This window comes from Aotus nancymaae, unplaced genomic scaffold, assembly GCF_030222135.1.
Source record: "Aotus nancymaae isolate 86718 unplaced genomic scaffold, 86718_ANA_hifiasm-v0.15.2.pri h1tg000041l, whole genome shotgun sequence".
Classification (NCBI taxonomy): Eukaryota; Metazoa; Chordata; class Mammalia; order Primates; family Aotidae; genus Aotus; species Aotus nancymaae.
Genome location: NW_026988455.1, coordinates 34,711,528 through 34,734,831, shown reverse-complemented (window position 1 = coordinate 34,734,831; position 23,304 = coordinate 34,711,528). Strand labels below are relative to the sequence as shown.

At 36.7% G+C, this 23,304-nt stretch overlaps 1 pseudogene; it reads left to right on the top strand.

Moving 5' to 3' along the window:
- Nucleotides 1–8,221, top strand: part of LOC105725233 (E3 ISG15--protein ligase HERC5-like) — a 32,111-nt pseudogene extending 23,890 nt beyond the window's left edge.
- The last annotated feature ends 15,083 nt before the right edge of the window (nucleotides 8,222–23,304 follow it).

The window sequence follows — 23,304 nt, the reverse complement described above, 5'->3', positions numbered from 1 at the left end:
GCAGTTAAGAGCTTGACTCTGGAATCAAACTCACTGTGACCTCAGGTAAGTTACTTAACCTTTCTGGCTCCATTTTCTCCATTTGTAAAGTGAGGTTATAACAGTGCCTACCTTATAAGATTGTTATGAAGATGAACTGAGTTCATATGTATAAAAATTCTTAGAAAGAAGAGAAAATGGCTTTTCTGACAGAAATGGCACATGTAGATGAACATTTTCAGTACTGTAAGGGAATCAAAATCTGTAAATTCCTTAAAAGGTAAAAGTTACAAGTACCTATGGAAATTAGAAAAATGAAGAATTTGGCATGAGTGACGTCTCTTTTCTCTACCGTCCATGTCCTCTTTTCTGGAATAAAAGCAATCTCAGAAAATATACTAAAGCCATACTGAAGAGTAATTAGTACTTAACATTTAAAGTTTATGTCCAAAAAGTATGTCTGCTGGGTCTAGCACATCACCTATGCATGGTGACTGCTCCCTTAGCAATATACATATAAAGAAAGTGACTTTCTGCTTCTAAGTGAATGGTAATAATGGTAAATCATGGGGAGGATTTTACAACTAGTTCCTTTTTAGGGCCAATAGTGACATTTCACTTTTTTCTTGGATTGACTTCTGGTTTGGCTCACATCATTCTAGTGGATTCTCTCATTTTTCCCTTCTCCTAATTAAAGAGTATCTTAACCAAAAGGCAAAGACAAGACTTTGAATCAGGGTGGCACTTTGGCATCAAAAGAATGAAAACCAAGCTTTTCATTGCTAACATAACCCATTTTTTCCTGAGTGGGTGTTCGGGGCCATTACTACTTCCTGTTCTGCGATGGAAACTTGAAAGACAAATCTCTGGGAGAGGACCACATGTGGATAAAGTAGAGCAAGATGCTATGATAATAGTTTGGTGGAAGTGGCCACTGGGGAGAAAGAATTGGAAGAGTGACTCTGGCATGAGTCTCCCTGCAGACTCTTGGAGCCAGTGCTCTGCTATGGGTTGGGCTGTCTCCACAGCATGCCATCACTGGAGACTGGCACTGTGGAACCTCATTTGCCTTGGGCAGAGGATTAAAGGATGTCCCCACCTACTCCTTTCTCATGGGATGCCTGGAGGCGGGGTACCCCCGCAGACCTCATCTGGACAGAGTAGGGAGTGCCCTACTGAACATTAGTGGAAGGAATCGTGTTCTGCAACCTGTCACTCTCCCTTCAGTGTCCTCCTTAACAAAGGCCTGCAAATTTCCAGGCAAGGAAATACGCCTTTTGAAATGTCCTCTTTTTCTTTGCTCTGTCATGAGACTCTGTGCCTGTAAGTATTTTGTCAGGAACAAAATTTCCTACAATGATTATCCAATATTCTGTTTTTATTTCCTTCACAAGCTTTATTTTACTGTCTTGTATTCACTTCAGAATCTTAGTATTTAGCTTATTTAGAGAGAGAAACAAATATTATGATAATGACAACAGCCAAAAAACAAATGATAATAACAGCAGAGGCCTAACTACAAGAATTAATTAACAAGAAACAGGCAACAGGCAACAGGCCCAGCTGTCTTGAGCAATTTTGAAGGCATAACTCGAAACATGGAAGATGTTCAAAGGAAGACTTAAGTGCAGGAAAAAACAGCACGTGCTGTTCACATGTACACTACAGATGTGAGCTTTGTTAGCAGCTTTTTTTACGGTAAATCTGGTGTTGGTATTACAAGATCACATCAATTATGTCAAATTTAAAAATGCCACGTGACACAAGAGAGCTAGAGGGAGAAATTCCACTGGTAAAGGCATTGAAGATAATTTTATTAGCTTAATCTTAGCATCATGTGATGTTTCGTTCTGCTGTCCAGTTGTGAGGCTAAACCTATTTGTACTTTTGTGTAACACATGGTGTTATATTGAGACTTTTCCTATTTGCAGAGAAACTCCCTTCACCTTCCAATTAAGAAGTAATGACACATGTATATTCACCTTCCAATTAAGAAGTAATGACACATGTGTATTGAAAGGAAACTATTTATAAGTAGTATGACCATATTGTTGTTCAAGCCAGGTCACTTTTAACAATAAAAGAAGATGCTGTTAATAATATGCTGAGACAATAGGCAGAAATGAAAACTGTCCCAGGAAAGTCAGAATGTCTAGTTCCTTGAATTAAAAGGCCAGAGTAGAGAGGCTAGATTTGCATTAATCTTCAGAAGATAACAAAGGTTATCAGATTTCAACTTTATAGCTTACTGTATTCTGGGAAAGATGATGTCATTCATAGTACAGTCAATTTTATTATATTTGGTCACTTAAGAATGAGTAGTTAATGATATGTTCTCTCCACTGCAGACTTTTCCTTGGTTCCTTACAAAAATAGTTTAAAACATTATTTATTTTTAAAATTGACAAAAAATATTTTTTTCTTATCCTCTAGTGTCTATACACCTGATTTTATTTTCCTTCAACATTTTTTCCTCTTGATAGAGAGTACCAGAATATGAGAGCTATTTTCCTTCTAACTTTCCAGCATACCTAATAGTGGCAGAGTGTCTCCCTGCAGTGGCATGGGGCTTGCACTCAGAACCTCAAGAATAATATCCTATGCCTTCCAAAACTTACAGCAGCTGATTTCTGTGGAGGTAACAACCTATGGTGCTCTTTTCTGTTCAACCATTCATCCAGTTGTTCACTGATAAATGGGGTCAGGAAATCTCCTTTTTAGGTCCCTGAGAGCAATGCATATGATCACAAAGCTTTGGCTTCTCTCTCATCTCACTGAATGCTGAATCCAAGCCATCAGCACGTGATGACCTTCCACAGTTCAGGGAAACATCACTTGGTTAGGCTGAGACCCAATCTGTGCAATCCACTTAATAAAGAAGTAGAAATCTTCCCTCAATGCTGAATAGGTTCAGTTTGACCTCTCTATCTTGAACTTTGGTCTCTTTCATTATTTCGAATGGAGGCAGCATGGTTGACTGCACACAATTGCGGACCATCTTACAAATTGAGAGACATATGGCCTCTGAAACATCGTGGAAGGACTATTCACAATGACAGATAATTTTCTGTTGGCTACTCTTGTCCCAGAGCAATTTGGTAGTGCTGACTTTTTGGTGCACCTGGAAATACTTCTCATCTACACTTCAACCCTAACTAACCCCATGCCCCATGCTGTACCTTGAGACTTCTTCTAGGGCTGCATCTCCAAGGGCCACCTTTTCAAAGAAGCTGTCCTCTTGGCTGGAGAGAGAAAATTCTATGACTTTCTTTTTAGACTTCTTGACAGCTAAAAACAGCAAGGGAACATTCAAACTTAGACATAAATAATTCAACAAGGATTTTTCTCGAGTTTCATAACCAATATTAGTTTCTTTCTCTTTCTTGTCACTGCTTCTGTGTCCTTTACTGGGAGGAATAACCTTCCCCTTATACTTGCCATTGACTTGATCTGGTAGACATTTGGGGCAGCAGCAAAGAGAAATTGATGATAACCTCACTGGCTACAACCTTGTGTGGCCCCCTGAAATGCTTATAGGAGTCTCCTTCCATTTTTATGTTAGGTGTCAGAAGGTTTGATTTTTTTCTATTTAAAAAAAAATTTAATGCTTTATTACAGTGTGTTACTGGAAAGAATTTCCTCCCAACGAAAAAGCATGATTGTAATAAAGAAGGTCTGACACAATTTTTGTGAAGGCTCTTCTGCAGTAGGGCTGGGCCTCAGTTATTAGATCTCTGCCAGTTCTTTCTTTGTGACATTAGTAACAATGGATAACCAAATATATTCCCTCTTACTTTTTGAATTGCTTTTTATAGTTAACAGGTTAATGAAATATAAATTATTATAAAAATGTGGGTATGGGAGCCAAGAGGAAGAATAGAAACTGCCTTCATTTCATCAATCTGCAATGAATTCTTTCCTTTTATAGATTACCTGTCAACTCAAACATCATTAAAAAATTCTGCATGACTCAGAAAGATGTGAACTAATTCTTTAAAAGGAAGGTACACTTTTCTTGGAAGGGGAGACTATAATTTCATGCATTTTCTGCATTTTCTATTTCATAGATGTCAGAGTTGCCTAATTTTTTCTTTTCTTTTTTCCTTCATTCCCTTCTTCTTTTTCTTTCCTCCTCTTTTTATCTTCTTCCTCTGTTCCCTCCTTGATTTTCATGATGACTGATACCCTGCTTTATACCAGAAATTCCACTTGGTACAACAAGAGGACGAGGTGTGAATACAAGGATCAGAAGTCTACAGTGCTGTCACTAATGAGCTGTCAAGAGAATGAGTGAAAAACAATGATGTAGTTGTGTCAAATGCAATCCTAGAAGCCAGGGCACCACGGTTGCTCAGAGCAAGGGTTGGAAGAGGAGGGCAAACTTTGTTCCACATTGGGGCTATTTTTACTGAGAAGGTGACTTTTGAAATGGATTTTGATTGAAGAGTAGGAGCTACCAAATGTTGAGAGACAGAGTTAAAGAAGAGGAAGATGTCTTGGTCAACTGATGCAGCAAGAGAAAATGTTGCTGAGTAAGAGGAATGTAACATTTAAGATGAGGCAACTTGGAATGCTGAGGGAATTTCCAGAGAAAGGAGGAGCAGGGCAAAGGAATGTTTTTTAGATTGAGGGGCACACTAGTAGTATTTTAAGTCATTGCTGATTCTTATGACAATCAGGAAAAGTTGCTATACTTATAAACATTTCAATCAAGAGGGAATTGATACTTGAAGTTAAGTGCTTCACCCAAAGTCATAGACCTATTAAATGGCAGAGCCAGGACTCAATTTTTCATGACTCCCTAACCAGTCCTCACCTTCTACACCAGTACAACAGGAAGCAGGGTCCTGGAAGGGCAAGAACATATCTTTAAAAGTCATTTATTGCATCAGGTGGCAAACTGACTCCAAATCACCATGACACAGAGCTCTAGGAACTCACTATTTCCAAAAAACTTAGAGCTAATAGATCACCAGCTTTACAGCCTCATCTCTCTGGCTTGCATCAGATACCTCAAATTTATTTGGTGTGTGCTAGACAAGAAAGGCAGGTAGAATTTTCTGAGGCCATCTGAATGCCATGTGAGTGGATCTTGTCAGAGCTGAGTAGCTGATACTGGGGAGAAAAATAACTTCCAAACATTAATTTGTTAACACAGAAAACATTGCCTTATCACTGGTATACATATCCACCAGGGGCTGGAGGAGTGCCTTCCTCCATATATTTGTCAATCAAGGGCTCAGGTGGAGAGAGATCACACCGTCATCTTAGGACACTAACTTTTCAACACAGCATGTTGGGATTTGCTTCATCAAGACGAGGACGTGCTGGGAGGTGAGCGTGGGCACGTAAGTGCTTTGGGCTGGAAGTGATGCACATCACTTCTGCTCACATTTTATCATATATAACCAGTCATACGCTCACAGGACTTCAAAGGAGTGAGGGATTGTAATCCTCAGTATACATGGAAGGAAAAGATTGGCATGCATGTGGGATGTCTGCCACAGGGGTCTTGAAATGCTCCAATATATTTCCTCTAAGACTTTAAGGTATAATCAAAAATCAATGCTAGATGCCGCTAGAGGAGAGCTGTTGCTGCTCCTGTTTCTATTTACTTTTTGCTATCTCTAATACAGTAGTCACTAGCCATGTGTAGCCTTTAAAATAAGAATAAAATAAAACATTTAGTTCTTCAGTTGCACTGCATTTCAAGTGATCCATAGCCACTTATGACTAGTGTCCACCATTATGGAAAATACAGATGTAGAAGAGTTCTATCATTGCCAAAAGCTCTGTTGGACAGTGATGTCTGAGGGTCAGCAAACTTTTCTGTAAAAGGTCAAATAGCAAATATTTTAGACTTTGCAGGACAGTCTCTGTTACAGCTACATTCTGCTGCTATAGTGTGAAAACGTCCATGGGCAATAAGTAAGCAAATAGGCATAGTTGTATTCTAATAAAACTTTATTTAAAAATGCAGGCAGCAGATCTGCTACTCCCTGGGGTGCCTGGCAGTCCTGGAGTTCAGTGGGGTGGGCATCTGGGTTCACCAGCTGGTCATGGGGAGCGGCAACGCCCGGACACCAAAGTGCATTAAGTTAGGAAAAAAGAATGATGATACATTCCATGCGCCAAGGAGAAGACCACATGCTGATTCTCTCATCTGATGGAAAACCATTTGAGTACGACAACTATAGCATGAAACACCTAAGGTCTGAAAGCATTTTGTAAGGAAAAAAATATAATTCAGGTCACATGTGGAGATTATCATGCACTCTCAAAAGGTGATGAGTTTTTTGCCTGGGGACAGAACCTCCATGTGCAGCTTGGAGTTGGAAGAAAATTTCCCTCAACCACCACACCACAGATTGTGGAGCACCCCACAGGGGTACCCTTGGCCCAGATTTCTGCTGGAGAAGCCCACAGCATGGCCTTATCCATGTCTGGCAACATTTAGTCATGGGGAAAAAATGAATTTGGACAACTAGGCCTGGGCCACACTAAGAGTAAAGATTCTCCTTCCCTTATTGAAGCACTAGACAATCAGAAATTTGAATTTCTCGCTTGTGGTGGCTCTCATATGCCCTACTCACACAGGATGGGCTGCTGCTTACTTTTGGTGCTGAAAAACATGGGCAACTTGGTCACAGTTCAACACAGAATGAGCTAAGACGCTGTTCGGTGGCTGAGCTTGCTGGGATAGAGTGACTCAGATAGCATGTGGAAGGTGGCATACATTTGCCTATGTTTTTGATTTGGGAAAGGTCTTTTCCTTTGGCTCTGGAAAAGAAGGACAACTGGGAGACAGTGGAACCTGTGACCAGCTGATAATGCTTCCCGTGAAAGTATTATCAAATGAAGAACTCAAACTTGAAAGCCATACCTCAGAAAACGGTTTAATAATGATTGCTGGAGGGAATCAAAGCATTTTGCTCTGGATAAAGAAAGAGAATTCCTATGTTAATCTGAGGAGGACAATTCCTACACTGAATGAGGGCACTGTAAAGAGATGGACTGCTGATGTGGAGACTAAATGGTGGCATAGCACAGAAAGGGAAATCCAAGAGATATTTTCATCTCCTGCTTATCTAACTGGAAGTTTTTTAAGGAAAAGAAGAACTATAGAAATGATGCCTGCTAATTTGGACTTAAATAAAGTAAGGAACATCTTCAAGGCATTAACCCAAAAGGACTGGATTACTAATATGATAACCACCTGCCTCAAAGGTAATCTGCTCAAAAGACTTCCATTTCATTCTCTACAACAAGAAGCTTTAGAAGTTTTCTTCCTTGTCCCAGAATGTCCCAGGATGCACAATTCTAACAACTGGGAGAGCCTTGTGGTTCCATTTGCAAAGGTTGTTTGTAAAATGAGCTACCAGTCTTCACTGGTTCTGGAAGAGTATCGGGCAACTCTGCAAGAATCCACTTTCAGCAAACTGGTCCAGATGTTTAAAACAGTCGGCATATGCCAGTTGGATTACTGAGAGAATGGTAATGTTCAAGCTGTTCTAGAAATATTGAAGAAGTTGCACAGGATAAACCAGATGAAATGTCAACTGCCTGAAAGTATTTTCCAAGTAGACAACTCTTGAACCATCTCAATTTTTTGTAGAAGTATGCAGAAGGTACTTGTGGAAAATGACTGCAGACACTTCAGATAATGTAGAATGCTTTTTCATATTCAGTCACTCTCCATTTATCTTTAATAATCTGTCAAAAATTAAACTACTACATACAGACACACTTTTAAAAATACAGGGTAAAAAACATAAAGCTTATTTAAGGTTGGCAGCAAGTGAGGAAGAGAGTCTGAATTCGCTTTGCTGCCCACGTTTAATCTAACAGTCAGAAGGAATCACTTGATCGAGGATCTTTTGAATCAGCTAAGTCAATTTGAGAATGAAGACCTGAGGAAAGAGTTAGGGATTTCATTTAGTGGAGAAATCGGGTATGACCTCGGAGGAGTCAAGACAGTGTTCTTCTATTGTCTGTTTGAAGAGATGACCCAGCCAGAATGTGGGAAGTTCGTATATCCTGAGAGGCTTCCTGCATGTGGTTTCTGGTCAGGCCTAAATTTGAGAAGAAAAGATACTTCTTCTTTGGGGTTCTATGTGGACTTTCCCTGTTCAGTTGCAATGTTGCCAACCTCCCTTTCCCACTGGCACTGTTGAAGAAACTTTTGGACCAAATGCTATCATTGGAAGACTTAAAAGAACTCAGTCCTGATTTGGGAAAGTAAGTAAACATAGTTCCTGAGAAGGGACTCTATCTAACATATATTTAGGCAAATATTTAAATACACACACTTCATAATATTTTCATATTCAACAGCAGCATTTTAGGTACTTTAGACCAGTTTTAACTTTGACAAGAATTGTTGGATAATAGTTTCATTTTCTAAAATTAAGAAGTGTTGATTATTCCCATACCTAGTCTTCAGTGTTTGCATTAATCTTTCGACTTTTTCTGTGTAGAAACAGTCATGCACAGAGCACAGGTTACACTTTGGTACAAAATCTGCTAGTGATGTTTATATTAAGTGCTGTTTTGTGTCATACCTTTAAAATGGAATCTTATTTCTAAGTTAAGAGACAAGCCACTGCCTCACAAAAAATGGCAACAGTAGAAGGGCTTTAATATGCCTGCTGTGTAAAGCATTCCCATGCATCCGTAAGAAATATTGACAAAGTATCCAACAAGGCAACCTGGGAAAGAAGCAATAGAAATGCTTCTAAATAAAAACGTCCTCAGTCTCACCAATGCTCGTAGAATGCATATTAAAATGAGATGCTAATTTATACTTCAAATTGACAGTGGTTTGAAGTGTCAATGCTATATTGTATTATCAAGGGCTTGAAAATTTAATTCTAATTTCAGGTATTATTAGTGGAAATATGTATTGGTACTCCTTTTCAGAGAACAGTGTGGCAGGACTTGTCAAAATTGAAACATTTGCCTTTTTGACCCAACAATTCTACTTCTAGACATTTAACTTTAAGAAATACACAACCGGCCGGGCACAGTGGCTCACGCCTATAATCCCAGCACTTTGGGAGGCCAAGATGGGTGGATTACGAGGTCAAGAGATTGAGACCATCCTGGTCAACATGGTGAAACCCCGTCTCTACTAAAAATTACAAAAGTTAGCTGGGCATGGTGGTGCACACCTGTAGTCCCAGCTACTGGGGAGGCTGAGACAGGAGAATTGCTTGAACCCAGGAGACAGAGGTTGCGGTGAGCCGAGATCATGCCATTGCACTCCAGCCTGGGTAACAAGAGAGAAACTCTGTCTCAAAAAAAAAAAAAAAAAAAAGGAAATACACAACCATGCAAGGATCAGTGTATACTAATATACACTGTATTTATAGTTAATAATATAAAGACTCCCTAAATGTCTTTCAAGAAGGGAATGATATATTTTTGGTATACTTATGCAATGGAATACTAGAGAGATCTTTTTTTTTTTAAAGAGTAAGAACAGGCCAGGCATGATGGCTCATCCCTGTAATCCCAGCACTTTGGGAGGCCGAGGCAGCTGGATTGCTTGAGCCCAGGAGTTTGAGACCAGCCTGGCCAACATAGCAAGACCTCATCTCTACCAAAACAAAACAAAACAAAAATACAAAAATTAGCTGGACATGGTAGCACACACCTGTGGTCCCAGCTACTTAGGAGGCTGAGGTAGGTGGCTAGATTGAGGTGGTCAAAACTGCAGTGAGCCATGATCATACCACTGCTCTCCAGCTTAGGCAACAGAGGCCCTGTCTCAATTAAAAAAAAGAATAAGAACAGTAATATGATTTTAGTATTATTATCATCCCTCTTTTACAGATTCAGAAACCAAAGCACAGAGAGGTTAGGCAATTTGCTCAAGGCCCTGTAATAACAGAATCATGATCTGAACACATTCTGGCTCCCGAGTCTATTAATCATTATACTAACTATACTAATAAGATAGGGAAAAACTATCAAAAGCACAAGATTTAGAAAGAAGGAGATAAATTCATCATTATTATTTTACTGGAAACATCGAAGATAACCTAAATAATTCTTATGCCTCAAAAGACTTAATAAACTTAATAACAATATACATGAACAGAAAGATCTTTAAATGTATATCACTGTTTCTCAAACTTTTAGGTCTTAACATTCTCTTAAAAATTATTGAGGACTCCAAAGTGCTTTTACTTAGGTTGATTACATCTGTCAATATTTATAGGATTAGAAATTAAATATTTTAAACACAGGAATACACAAATATTCATTCTGTTAGCTATCAGAGAATTCCACAGTATCATATAGCCTCTTGAAAACTCTTTACTCACAACAGAATGTGAAAAGAGGCAAATAACATCTTAATAATGTTATGCAAATAGTTTCAACTTCATGAATTCTGTAAAGGCCCAAGGATCCCCAAGAATTGCTGGTCTGGCTCACACTTTGAGAACCACTGATCTCTGTATTCAGTAAAACTCCAATTTTAATCCCAAGAGGCTTTTTATTAAACTTGACAACCTGGTTCTAAAATTTATATGGATGAACAAAGGGCCAAGAATAGCCAGAAATAATTCTTAAGGCAAATAAGGATGGAGAACTTGGTCTGTCAGCTATCAAGAATTATTAGAAAGCTGTATTAATTAGGACAGTATGATATTGGTGCAGGTTTTCCAAAAGAAAAGAAGAGAAAGCTCAGAAATTGACCCATGCCTATTTGGAACTTTATTAGAGGTGACATATTTGATCAAGGGGAATAGGAATGCTACTCAATAAATGGAGCTGGAAAAAAATGATATCTATCTGGGGAAAAAATGAAAGTGGATCCTTATGCCATACGTGATAATCAACTCCATGTGGATGAGGATGTAGATATTAAATGCAAAAACCATGAAAAACAAACAAATGCAGGTGGCAGGTGGGATTTGGACCACGGGCCATTTGTTTCCCAAGCCCTGGTCTAGATCAATGGTCTCCAAATGGATGGCAGACATTTTTACATGACCATTCAATGAATATGGTAGGAAAACATAACTTCGGTTTATATTTACATTAAGAAAAATAATCCAATAATCTTTACTTGTCTCCATGATCCCAAGTGGCATTGGTTCCTTCTGTCTTGGTCCATTTGTTGGCTGGTCACATGTGACATATGTTAGTTGAGAGTTCCGCAACCCAGGGTGGTGTACGGTGGTGGTCATAGGCACTTTTTTCCTTTTTCCTAATGCATAACATAGTCTACATAGCCTAGTTTTGTAATTTTATGAATTGAATTACCTGTAATAATAGGTTACTATTGAATAAACTAACCCTCCATGTGATAAAAACATTTTCTGTAGAGACATGACTACGTATTATGCTATTGTCTGTTGCCTCACTCTGCACTCTGCCCTGTGACCCAGGGTTTGGGTCTCTACGGACCACAGTTCTGCTTTGTCATTTGGTTCCCTGTGCAGAATCTATCAACCCGAAAGGTAGGAAGCGAGAGCAAGAATTTGCTCCTTCTTACTTGACAACAGCTGCTTTGGCTGTTGTCACCCCAGTTGGTTCCATAAGCAGTTGGTTCCAGTTCTCAGCTTCTTTCCACACTCAGAAACTCCAGTGTGGCAGCACCAGCCAGGCCGTGCTTCCTCCTCAAAAGTCTGAGTCCAACCCTGTGTGCTCCTTCTTTGAGCACCTGAGGAAACAGCACTAACACGTCTTCAGGGATCTGGGCCCCAGGACACCCAGCCTCCCCCAGGCTTTGGGGTCTGTAAACCCAACTTCCTCCATTTGATTTCTGGCACCAGGAGTGGAAGCTGCTTCCAAAGTTAATGTGGACTCTGGGACCACAGTGTCCCCTTTCCCCTTTTAAGTCCCCTCTTGAGCTAATTTCCTTTATTAAATTATCTGTCAAAGTAACTAGAGTGGTTTGTTTGATGCATGGGCCCCACCTTACACAGACACTATAAAATACAGGTTAATGATTCAAACATCAGGTAACCAGAAAATGGTGGTGTCGACTACATGAAAATCACAGCGATCTAATCATACAAGTCAGATGTTGAAAAAAGGAAGATTGGAAAATCGCTGGTGTTAAGGATGACTCTCACCTCTGGTTTATACTGTGCTTTGGACATGAATTAATGACAATAGGAAGATTAAGCAATTATTAAGACAATTAAAAACAAAGCAACCAAAACATAAGGAAAAACCTGTAGCATGTTCAAGGATATTTAAAATCATGAGATATTCAATCTTTTACTAATATTTACTGAACTTCATGTTAAATGTTTAGAAGCAACTTTTGAGGTTTAAAGAATAGCTTTCTGAGTGCAGGCAGCATTTTTCAATTTGGTTTAATGCAATACCCTAAGAACTTAGAAAAATATGTGGCGTGTAGTAGACAATCAATGCATGTATTTAATGAATAAATGCATAGTAATTAACAGTGAAAAACAGTAATTTTACATGCCTTTGGAAAATACCTTATTATAGTTATGTTAAAAACGGCTAACACCATGTTTGGCAAACAATATGGCAATAAATTAAAATGCATTCTTTTGCCAGCAAACGCTATTGGAAAGCTCAGAGAAAACACAGCTGATCGTTTGAAGAAACAGGCATTAGAGCAAACACAGACCGTTTGCTATATAGCTGCTTCAAGGTACAGCTGGCTTTATCATGTCTCAGTTTATAGTATTTATTAGAATTTGTTTCATTAATCAACATTAAAAAAAAACTACTCTGTGACCCATAAAAGAAGAAAGTATCAAATAAGATGCTTTTTATAGATTAACTGACTTCTTTTTTTTTTGAGATGGAGTTTCGCTCTTGTTACCCAGGCTGGAGTGCAATGGTGTGATCTCGGCTCACCGCAACCTCCACCTCCTGGGTTCAGGCAATTCTCCTGCCCCAGCTTCCTGAGTAGCTGGGATTACAGGCACGCACCACCATGCCCAGCTAATTTTTTGTATTTTTAGTAGAGATGGGGTTTCACCATGTTGACCAGGATGGTCTCGATTTGTTGACCTCGTGACCCAACCGCCTCGGCCTCCCAAAGTGCTGGGATTACAGGCATGAGCCACCGCGCCCGGCCCCGATTAACTGACTTCTTTAAAACAATTTCCTGGAAAAGCTGGGTGAGTATAGTTGCTTTGACTGGAATTTCAAAAAGAAAGAATTCGGGAGTAAAATCACAGAGTCAGAATCACGAGGGCAATTCATTTTTTGCAACATTCATAAGCAGAAACATTGCAGGGAAGAAGTTGAGGCCAAGTATAACCAAAGTGCTACATGACTTATTGATGTGGTTAATTATTTTCTTTTTAAGACTTTGAAATATTTCATCTTTACAGTATTTGTAACAAGATGAAGAGTGACCATGAAAATAATTTTAACCACATGCAAGTTTGTTCTTGATTCTGTGGCAAATTATTTAAATGAGAAGTAAAACTGAAATATAAGTTATACGTTATTCTTTTACAAACACAGAAATGCTTCAAATTTGCTGACCTTTCATATGATAACAAGTGGCTTTCTTTAGTACATTCCTTAGAAAATATTTTAAAAACATACACTTTTAATCAGTCCCCTCAACATAAAGGTGATATATTAGTTGTGAATGAGAAAGTAATTGTTTTTCAAAAGATACCCATGTTATGAAAAGAGCATTTTGAAAAATGCCATTTGGAAAGGTTGTAATTGTTATGTGATTTTGTTGCTGAAAATGGTCTAGGGATTCTATCAACATAATCAACATTTGAAAAAATATTCTGACTCTTTGAATCATATTACTCATGCTCAAAACAATTTTTTAAAAATAAGAATGTTACACTTGCTAATTAATTTATAGAAACAAATGCCTGCATTTAGGGAATACAAAAATTTCCTAGCTAAATATCCACACAAACTTTGCTTAATTGAAGGATGAGGACTAAAAGATATGTCAGATTTTCGCAAGTGTGGGTAGCTTTTCCATTTTGATCTACATACCTTTCTTAGGTAGGTATTTTATGTTGGACAGCTAAATATTGACATGAGCTTGAGTTTAAATCAGGTATTCTAATTGTATCTCAGAGTGTTAAATCTGGATTTTCATAGATAATGAAGCATTTTAATCACCTTTCTCTCTAAAAAATTATTTATGTTATATTTTAGTGAGATTAAATGTAGTTTTGTATCACAAAAATAATATATTAAAATATTAATGAAATATTAAAACTGATTTATATTAGATGTCAAGAAATTGAAGATACATACAATAACTTCTAGGGGAAATCCTGAAATATTAGAATAAGAATATATATTTAACAAGCAAATTAGGGCAAAAATATAGAGTAATATATGTAGTCAACTGGAAATAAGGCAAGAAGAAAGAAAGATCATAAAGCAAGAGGAACAGGCAGAAAAATAATAAGATGGGTAGATTTAAACCCAGATACATCAATAATTTTATTAAAGTTATACAGATGAAATACTTCCATGTTGAGTGGCTGGATAAAATGCAAAATACAAATATGCAACTTTATAAGAGATAAACTCAAAATATAAGGATACAGAAAGAATGGACACGAAAATGAAAAAATTCTAAATTTGTATGGCATTCATTACATTTGTATGGAAAGTATTGTCTCTATGTTTCCATCTTTCAGTATTTCTGGGTGTGTCTCTGCTTCTATTTATCTCTCTCTGTCTGTCTGCCTATCATCTATCTACCAAAGAAAAATCCTCAAATATAGTAGGAAATTTTAACAAACTTCTCTCAGTAACTGAAAAAGTAAAAAGGCAAACATCAATAAGGATATAGAAGATTTAGACAATATGTCTAATATGATGCAGTACTCACATATGGAATCCTATACTTATAAATGACTGAATATACATTTTATTCATGTGCACTTGGGTCACTTCCAGGGCTATAAATCAAGTCTTAACAAATTGTAAAAGGATTTAAAATGTTCAAATTCAGTGGTAGAATTAAACTAGAAATTAAGAAAAAAAAGATAACTAGAAAAATATTCATATGTTAAACATTTCTAAATTATGGGCCAAAAAAAAATGGTGTAAACTAGAAAATATTTAAAAATGAATGATAATAAAAATGACATATCAGTACTTGTGGAATACAGGTAAAGCCATATGTAGAGAAAATGTATAGTCTTAAATGCCTGTATTGGAATAAAAAATGGCTAAATATAAATTATCTAAGAGTATTCTCTCAAGATCTCAGCAAAAGAACAGCAAGTTAAACTAAAACGTATAGAGGGGAGAACATAATAAAGGCAAATTTAGAAATAAATAGGAAATTAATAAATAGAGTAGATCACAAAGCCAGTTTCTTTCCAGGAGACTGATAAAGCTTATAAGTTCTGAGAAGTTTTCCAAACATCAAAAGGCAAGATAATATCAGGAGTTAAGAATGGTGCATTATCATACAACTTAATGCAATATATTCGAAAGTTGTGATGTAATATACAAATCTGTTGAAAAACACAACCTACCGAAACTTACACTAGAAGAAATAGAAAGTTCTGCATAATCCTTTATAAAACATTGAAAAATTATGGAAGACCCAGATAAATGGAAGAATATATTGTGTTCATGAATTGGGAGATTCATTATTATGAAGACACCATTTTCTCAGAGTTTATAGATTCAAGACTACATCTATCAAAACCCAGCATTTTTTTCTTTTTAATATGTGCTTGTATATAAATTAAAAAACAGAAATCTAAAATTCTTTTGGCAATACAAAGGACCAAAAACAACAAAGACAATCTTGAGTGCAGTTGGATGATTTTACCTTATATAAAGATTTATAATAAACCTATAGTAATCAAAACAGTATGGTATTGGTATACAGATATATAATATTCTAACAGATTAGAGTCCAAGATCAGATTCATGAATAAATGTAGACTTAATCAAAATTTACACTTTAGGTGTGTGGAGAAAGAACAGTTTTATATTTAATAAATGATGCCTTGTTGATTGTATGTCCATATGAAAAATAGAAGCCTAACTTCTACCTCATACCAATACAAAAATCAATCCAGATGGATAGTAGACATACATGGTAAAATGATAGAATTCCTAGAAGGTAATTTAGGAGAAAAACTTTATGACCTGGGAGTAGGCAAAGATTTTTAACAAGGCATGAAAAACACTGACTATAAAGGAAGAGATTGTTAAATTTGTCTATATCAATAGTAAGAATTTCATTTTATAAAAATTCCCTATTTAGAGACAAAAACACAAGTTGCAATTTGAGAGGAGATATTTGGAACATAGAGAACTGAAAAAGGGCTTGTGTAATAAATTCCTATGTCAATAAGGAAAAGAGAACCCATTGGAAAAAGAAATGGGAGAACTGTAGCTCTTCACAAAAGATGATGAAATGAAAGATAAAGATGTGGAAAGGTGCTGAATCTCATTAGTAATTAGGAAAATACAATTTAAAATCACAATATTTAAAATATGAATATTTAAAAATCACAACCATCAGGAAGGCTAAATGTAGAGTTTAATATTAACAAGAGTTGGTGAGGACATAGATAGAGCAGTTAGAACTCTTACAGTTGCTGGTAAGAGTGGAAGTTAGTCAACCACTCTGGAAATTGACAGTATCTACTATATATGCTTACCCTCTGACCTAGTAATTTTATTCCTAGGAATATATCCAACACAAATGCATTCATATGTTCCTAACAAGATATATAAAATAAATGTTCATAGCAACACTTTTTTTTGGTAGTGAAAACTGGAAAGGACCCAGATGTTCATCAATGGTGGGATAAATCTATTGTGATATATTCATTTAATGAAATTCCATACAGTAATGAAAATGAATGTAATACTGTTACATGCAACATGGAGTAATCACACAAACTTAAGGTTTTGCAAAAAGAACCTAGACTTAAAGAATAGGTACTGTTCAAAACAGCTGAAATGAATCTATGGTATTAGATATCAGAATATTTGTTATCTTGGAAAAAGAAGATACAGAGGTTTCAATGGGACAAGACTAGGATTTATGGAGGGCAGGTATTCTACTTCTTGACCTGGGTGATCACTATATGGCTGTGTCCAATTTCTGATAATTAATCAAAATACACACTCATTTTGTTCATTCTTCTCAGAGTATTTTATTCTTGAAAATGTTGATATCAAAGGAGAGAAAAGAGAGACTGCACTAGGCTACAAAGTGGGCATGCAAACTCTTTTTTGTTCTTGTTCTTCTCACTAAACAATCCTTGCTCAGTTTGTTCCAGTTGTCAGAGGTGGATTTGAGTTCTTGGGAAAATGTTATGTATTGGTGATGGTGGAGGGGGGTGTCTTTTTGGGCCTGATGGATCCATGATTTCTGGTGGGAGTTCTGCTGACAGATTGGGGGTCAGGAATGCCTGCAGAAAGGAGCAAAGCCTAACTTGGGGGCTGATCTTTGAGAAGCTGCACTGGGTTCTGGTAGGTGCTGCAGTTTGAATATTTGTTCCTTTTAAAACTCTTGAAATTTAACTGCCATTGTAACAATATTAAGAAGTGAGGTCATTAAGAGGTGTTTAGGCCATGAGAGCTCCACCCTCATGGGTGGGATTGTTACTATTATAAAAGGGCAAGTTCAGCCCTTTCTAGTTCTCTCTTGCCTTCTCACCTTCGGCCATGTGATGACACAGCAATGCTACTGCCTAGATGTTGTACTTTCCAGCCTCCAGAATTGTGAGCCAATACATTTCTGTTCATTATAAATTACCCAGTCTCAGGTATTCTGTGATAGTAGCACAAAAAGGGCAAAAACAGTAGGGTTGCCTAAAGATATGACAGAGGGCTCTGGGACGTAGTGGTAGGTACAGCAATCATTGCACTTTTTATAATTCTCTTGCTCAGAAGTTTTAAAATCATTTAAACATAGGGTGTTATTTAAGAAGAGGAAAACAGCTTGCCTATAAAACTTGCTGAACAAATCAAAGAAAGATGTAAAATTCTTGACAAGCTTAGTCTTATTTAAAAAAGAAAAGGACCAGAATCATCGTTAACTGATGCCAGCCTCAAGAGAGAGCCATCAAAAGCTCCAAGTCTGAAGGAAGATTATGGAAACCTGGATACAATCAACTTTCTCCTTAAGTATGAAATAACTTGCCTTGAAAAATAACTGAAAAAAGAGAAATGCAAATGCTTAGAACAAAATGAGTTGATGGATGACATTATAAGCACGAAGAAGACATAAAAGTCCGTGAGTGCTTTTTCCAAATAGCACGTTCACTAGCGAGCGTTCACCTCTGGTTCCTCATCAGTGAATGAGCTGGTTTTCTGAAAGGAAGGCTTCTTTCTCCTCCATTCAGGCTTTCACCTTTGCTTCCAGGATATGTTTACTTACCTCCCACTCTGCCATGAGGTCTAGTAGGGACAGTGGATCCAAGGAAACTGTTCATGGGGAGGAGACTGTTTGGAATCTCCTCCTCCCAGAATACACGTGGATCCTGCTTTTCCCACAGTCAAGGTTGCTTTCCCCAAGTATCGTGGTGCACCTTCCCCAGCTAGAGTAATGAGACATGACCATCCAGAAGAATTTTTTTCTCCATGTTCTTCCCCATTGCCTAGATTTCTTTCTACCAATGTAATCTCAATTTGGAAATGAATTACCAGCAACATTAATCTAATTTTCAAATGAATCAATTATGGAACACCAGAACCCTGGCAAGAAACCCAAGATATTTTTTTCCCTTGTTTCAAAGGGAATTTTGAATGGCTCCCTTTCATTATTGGTTTAAGCAACTGTTGTTGCCCAAGTGATGCGTACTTTTGTCTAAATCAGAAACCCTAGAATTTTCAAAGTAGATATGTTTTGTAAATACGCTTTACATGTGAATCTGATGAGTTGGTTTTTGTATACGCTGTATTGTATGAACATTTTTCTTTTAATGTATTCGGTTCTTTTAACATAAACATTAACTGAAGCATAAAATGAACAATTCAATAGGTATTTTAAACTATAAAGCCTATTTTTGTCTGTCAAGAGCTATGTTTAACAGAGTTCTAATAGGAATATGAAAGAAATTATTACTTTAAAAAATAACTATCTTGGAGGTAAATATATATATGCACATATATGTATAAATAGATAGATAGATAAAGAGAGAGAGGCTAAGTGTAAAAGCTAAAGAGGGTTAGGGACCTTGGTCTACATATCTCATGAAGGCTTCCTTAGAGACAAAAGAGTTTTCTGGTCACATGAGTGATGTGCTGGAACCATCTTATACTAGATAACAAATGCTGATTGCTAAATGTTCAAGAATACAGTGAGCTGGTTGCTATTACACAGCTTTTGTTAAATAATAAATTATAGAAACATAATTAAATCATATTTAGAACAAAGGTGATAAATTTTCAAAACTTATTTCTTCCTTGTTATCTTCTTACATCTTGCAACTATTTATGCCCCTGAGGTTATTTATTAATATTATGTCTATGTGGTAGAAATGCTCTATAATCGTGTGCTGCTGCAAAGCTTTCAGTCCTGCTTCCAGTGACGTCATGTTGATAGTCTGAAACTAAGCATGGTGAGAATATTTACATCATAGAAATTAGAAGACATTGTAGTGGCCCGGTGCAGTGGCTCACACCTGTAATCCTAGCACTTTGGGAGGCTGAGGCAGGTGGATCATGAGGTCAAGAGATCAAGACCATCTTGGTCAACATGGTGAAACCCCGTCTCTACTAAAAATACAAAAATTAGCTGGGCATGGTGGCACGTGCTTGTAATCCCAGCTACTCAGGAGGCTGAGGCGGGAGAATTGCCTGAACCCAGGAGGCGGAGGTTGCGGTGAGCCGAGATCGTGCCATTGCACTCCAGCCTGGGTAACAAGAGCAAAACTCCGTCTCAAAAAAAAAGAAGACATTGTAAATTAGGGATGGGATTTATTATTTTGCTGATTGTCCAGACTGAAGAATGTATTGAAGAAAATGTTAATAATGCAAATTAAACTTAATAATTTGTTACTTATGTAGCCATTACATTGTACAAAACACAAAAAAATTGAGAAAATACAGTTTTCCAATGTTCAAAACTACTGTCTAATTTAACAAGGAAATTGCTCAACAATGTTCTGACATATGTCTTTATTGTTTCACTTTTTTATGTCTTACTCATTAAAATAAGCAAAAATATCAACCAACGTTCATGTTAGAGATACACCTGTTTATTAATTTGCAAGCATCAGTTGGCTACAGTTATGAGTCAGGCAAAAAGCAAGAACATATTCTGGGAAAATTCATTGGCCATATGAAATTTATAACAGTATTGTATATTTTATAGCATTTGTTAATTGTGAGCTAATACCATTTATATGAATAACATTCACGACAAAGTTATGTATGTATGTATGTATTTGCATGTATTATCCACCCACAGAACTGCTTGTTAAAAGTTTACCAGCCCACCACTTGTTATAAATAGTTTCTGATTATTTATACAACGTAATCAGAACTGCATTCTATTCTCTACTTTCTGACACTGTTTCCTAAAAGCATAACTGTTGTGCCTTGAAGTGCCTTGTTGTAAACATAGAATATATTTCCTGCATAGCATAGACTTCTTGGAAATTCACAGGAAACATGAAAAACTCGGAGAAGTCCTCCAGTAAGGAAGCCAGTTTAACATCATATTAGGATAGTGTTTCCAAAACTTTTTTTTAACCAATTAATCTTTTTTCTTTCTCTGTGAATACTGATTTCACAGTTTAGAAAATGCTGCTTTAGAGATTGATTAACCAGTCTCTTATGAATGCTAGATCTTTTATGACAAGGTCCATAGCTTCAAATGTAGTCCACTCTTCACCTTGATCTTATGATTAATCAGTTCATGGTTAAAAGGCATCTTTTTAAGTGCGCAACATGTTATTTTCTTACCTGAAAGCAAATATGTAATGATGGGGTACAAATAAATCAATTCAATGACTATATTCATTGGAATGGCTCACATCATCTTTGGGAATTCTGCCGATAACACCTGTACTTGACTTGTTTAGTGGTTTCAATGCTTTGGACCCTGAATCGTCCTAGTATAAATCAGTTTTCTCCCAAGAGCTATTAGGAATGGAATGAGGAATGGAAACATCTCTATGAAGGAATAATACTCACACTCATTGCTTAGTTTCCAGAAACATCACCTGTGTGACTTTCATCATTGTGAAGGCATTTAATAATTTCTCAAAGGACACATGGGGAAATAATAGGAGAGTTATGTTCACTGATTGTTTTTGCAACATAACTGGAATTAACTTTCAATTTCTACCTTCTGCAGTAAATATTCAGCAAATACTGTCATGTCTTAAGGATCTTGTTCTTAACACATACTGCCATCAGGTTAACAACTAAGCTCTGATAGTATATGTAAAACCTTGAGATGGAAAAGGATCTTAACATTTGATCCCATCCTAAGCCAAACAATATCCTCAACTCTGGATGCGTGGAATGATCCATATGGCAGAGAACTGCCTAGGGACTGAGGAAGCCAGTCTATTTTATACCATATCTAACTGTTAGAAAGTTTTCACTTACATTGGCTCATAATCCATCTCTTTATAACTTCCACCCACTGGTCATAGGACTCCCATCCAAGGCTGCATCAAAAGAAATTGTATTCCTCTTCTTGTTGACTCCTACACGGGAATTCTGTAGCATTTGAAAGGGCCACTATTCAATTCTCCTCACTTCTTTTTCCTTTCAGCCCAATGTCATCAGTTGTCTTTGTATTTCCTCATATGACTTCTTGCCAAACTATAGATCTCATCAGCATGTATTTCAGTTTGTGATCATCACCCTTTAGTCCTTGGGACCGAATTGATGAATTATCGAAGATCACTTGCTTCCTTATTTGAGACACTGAAATACTTGTGCTAACTTTATTGTTAAAATTATATTGAACCACTGGGCTTACAACTGAGCTTTAGCTTTGTATAGTATTTAGCTTTGTATTGTGGCTGTTGATTGAGGCGCATCTTCCTCATCCTATCCTTTTATGGTCTTACTAATTTCTGTCTGAAAATATTTGGTCCATCACTCATGTCTATTGCTCAGTTTTGAGAAATTCCAAGTTACTATTTATTTTTTCAGTTCCATTTCGTTTACAGATTGGATTAGACTGACATTAATGCCTTCCTGAAAGTCATTAATCAAAGTGTTGAAACTGAAAAGCTGTAACAGCATTGATTATTTATTTTATATTAAAGTTTAACAATATGATCACAGGGATTTTGCAGTCATTGGTGTTTGTTCTATTTTTCTACGATTATATTGGAATTGTGTTAATAATTGTAGTGGTTTATGTATTTTGGATACTTAATAAGTATTCAATGTAATACCTCAAAATTCTAGTTACTCATTAGGTGTTATAGTTTAAATATTGGACCTCTAAAAACTAAATAAAAATGAGTAAGTCTAATATTAATTAACAAAGATTTCAAGAAGCATAATTGTTTAGAATTCACATTTTTCAAGTAAAGAAGAATATTGAATGAAATTAACAGTATCCTTACCTGGCTCTTTATCTTTTTTTTTTGGTGAAAATCTGAGTTTGTAAACAACCTTGGTGGCTCTCATGATTAAAAAAAACCGACAATTCCTTGAGTTTATCCAATGATTTAGGTGGAGAGGACTTGACAAGAGACTTAATGACAATTATGCTAAATAGTTGGGATAGAAGGAATGGTGAAAAATACAGAATGCAATTTTTCTAGTTTTCACTTTCTAAAATAGAATGAAAATTCCTAGCACATAAAGTGCAAGAAGCAGGTTGGCTGATTAAGACTCTTTAATATGTTTTGGCTTACCCTTTGAAACATAGGATCTGTTCAAATTTTAAAATGGAGACTAAGTTTTTATATAGTAGTGATAAGTGAATCAGATTACATTGCTTCCCTACTTAACTCCTCCATTGACTGCTTATTTTAATAAGCAAGAAATATACGCTCCTTATCCTGACTTTCAAGAATTAACAGGATCTGCCCTTTCTTTCCTTTTCAGCTTCATTTTTGTCCCTCTACCTTAAACAAGGTGAGTCCATCTTGCTTGAAGACTTTGCACCAGCTGTCAGCCAAGATCTCTCTGCAAACTCTAAGGTCTAGAGCTTTGAATGATCCTTTCTTCTTACAGTTCAGGTATCAGCTCGAAAATCACCTTCTCAGAGAAATCTGTCCCTACCACTCTATCAAAATAATCCCTCTTTCCTCTTCACTTGTTCCTTTTTATGCTGACATTTTTTTCATGGCTCTTTTCACTACTGGAAACCATTTTATTTATTTACATGATTATTGTTTGGCTGCCGACCATATAAGCTCCATGAGGGCAAGG